The following is a 2,697-nucleotide window of genomic DNA, read 5'->3' on the forward strand; positions in this document are numbered from 1 at the left end:
AAACATTTTTAAGGGCCCCATTTTGATTAATAGAAATTTCTTTTCGCTTTTAACTACTACTTTTGGCATAAAATGTTCGAAATAATAAGCAACCTGAAATTTAACGGTATTTCCTTAAATCTAAGCAGAAAAACGAAAATGGGAGAATGAAGATGTTTTCTTGTAACAAACGGTATAAGAACGCCATTGTGTTAAATGCACAATGTAAATATTTGAAAATAACTGCAACTGTTGGCGGAAAAGGTTGGAAAATTTTGAAAAGAATGACCAAGGACGAATGGAAAGAAAGATATCCTGAGGGGAAGAAGAAAAAATCAAGAAAGATCGCCAAATCACCCACGGCTGTTATCTTAATACACACTGCTGCACAAAAACTTGATATCTCGTGGGTTAATAAGTAGGTTTAGATGAAGATTGATACTGAAAGAGGATGTTCCCGCGGTGGTAAATGGGGGGATGGTTATAATGATAAAAATAAAAAATGACCGAAAATATTAGTATACACTTTCACTGTATACTGGAAAAGAGAATTTTGACGTTCATGCACGATGCAATTGCACTATTTACTGAAAAGAGAAAAATTTATGTTCATTAATTTGCACTAGATTATTACACAAAAATTTGCCGAAACCCGGGATTGAACCAGGGACCTCCAGATCTTCAGGCTAACGCTCTCCGAATTGAGCTATTTTGGCCAATGAATTGCGAAATACCAAGATTGTCTGGTGCCGAAACGGTGAAAAAGATGCTACTTTGACTTATTCTCCTAACTAAATCTAGTAACTTTTGAGAGAACATATTCAAATTAAATATAAGGGAGAGAAGTTTATGATGGATACCAAAATCTGAGCTGAAAAACTAAAATTTAAAAATTAAGACGTTTCCTAATGATGACAAACTTTCAATGAGCCATTCCAGTTTTATGCACAATTTGGTTTGCAATATACTGCATATTTTTGCAAAATATTTCCACATGTTAATTAACGTAAAAATTAAAGACAAAAACGGGACTACAAAAATGATGATATTTTCGGGTAGAGAAAAGGTTTAAAGGGTGCAAATGAGATTCGTGCGCCAATGTGTCGACTTCTTCCTGCATTTTCTTTTGATTGAAAATTTTTGAAATATTTACCAAGAAGGATATTCCACGAAAATTACTTCAATTTGAGCTTAAACATGAATATGGAAAATTAAGATATATTTCGGGTACAAAGCGGTATCATTGCCTCAGATGTTATTAATACGCCATTATGTACACTGAACTTTTGGCTGAATATTCAACATAAATATTAACGTGAAAAAGTATCGATTATTACTGAAATCTGAGCTGAAACACAAAAATAAAATATCAAGATGTTTCCTGGTACCGCTTTTAAGAATTACTTTATACAGGACAATCGGCAACAAGTATGGTAACTTTTGGCAGAAAATAATGTAATAAAATATGAAGGAGAAAAGTTTGTTCTATTTAACTAAATCCGAGATTAAATACGAACATTAACAAATTAATAGCTTCTCAGGTGCTAAAACGGTGTAAAGGACGCTTATATGATTTATAAGACATATTTCTCTTTTATTTTTTTACTCTATATTGTTTTTGAATTTCTTCAAAGTTTTGAATTTGAAAATATACCACATTATTACCAAAGAGAAAATGATATACACAATTACTAAAATCTGAGCTGAAATATGAAAAAAATAGAATAGGAAGATCGTTTCTATTGGCAAAATGGTTTTAATGAACGTATTTACCATTTAACATAATATAGCATTTCAAAAACTTCAAATTTTGGTTTAAAATTTCAATATGCTGATAGTCATTGAAAAATGTTTGCGACGATTGTCATAATCAGAATTGGAAAAGAAAACTGAAAAATCAAGATGATTCTGGGCGACGTAACGGTATCAAGGATGCAATTGTAATTTATATACTACGTGGTTCTTTAAAAACTGCTACTCTTGGCTTGGAACATGTTTTAATTAATAAACTTAAAGAAACTTTAGTAACAATTACCGAAAACTTATCTGAAATCGAAAAATTAAAATGTTATGGTCTACCGAAACAGTTACGAGGACGCAATAATGAATTATCAATTATTTCATTGATTAGCGGCGACGACAAAGACTCTCAACAGTATTCCGGGAACCGACTTTCAGCGCGCTTTTGACGAGTGGCAGACGCGCCGAACTACAAGCGTATCGATGCCGGAGGAATGTATTTTGAAGATTATTAAGTAATTGTAATGATAACTGCAATAAATTTTGAATTTTGGATCCAGTGCCGATACTTACTGTACGGACCCTGTAAATGCTTCAGCGTTTTGCGTAACATGTTGGCATTTTTCCCAAAGAGGATATTTTGCGTCAACAACCATTTTCCTAAGCTATAACACGAAATTTGAGAAATTAAGATATTTTCAGGCGAAAAGGTATTTTTAAGGGCCCAATGCATCAATAATTTAACTATTGATTACTACAAAATTTCATTTCGCTTATAGCTACCACTTTTGGCAAAAAATGTTCGAAATAATTGCTAACGATAAAATTTACGATAACGATAACGATAAATCTAAGCTGAAAAATGAAAATTGGGAAATAAAGAAGGTTTCTAGTGAGAAAACAGTTTTAAGGACGGAATTGTGTTAAATTCATCATTATACATTGTATAATAACTGTACATTTTCGAAAATTTTCGAA

At 32.0% G+C, this 2,697-nt stretch overlaps 1 non-coding gene across 1 annotated transcript; it reads right to left on the minus strand.

Moving 5' to 3' along the window:
- Positions 1–622: 622 nt before the first annotated feature.
- TRNAF-GAA (transfer RNA phenylalanine (anticodon GAA)) lies at positions 623–695 on the minus strand. Its single transcript has one exon. It is a non-coding gene; the product is annotated as a tRNA-Phe (tRNA).
- Between the last annotated feature and the right edge of the window lie 2,002 nt (positions 696–2,697).

Source organism: Hetaerina americana, unplaced genomic scaffold, assembly GCF_022747635.1.
Source record: "Hetaerina americana unplaced genomic scaffold, ioHetAmer1.1.p SCAF_134, whole genome shotgun sequence".
In the NCBI taxonomy this organism is placed as follows: Eukaryota; Metazoa; Arthropoda; class Insecta; order Odonata; family Calopterygidae; genus Hetaerina; species Hetaerina americana.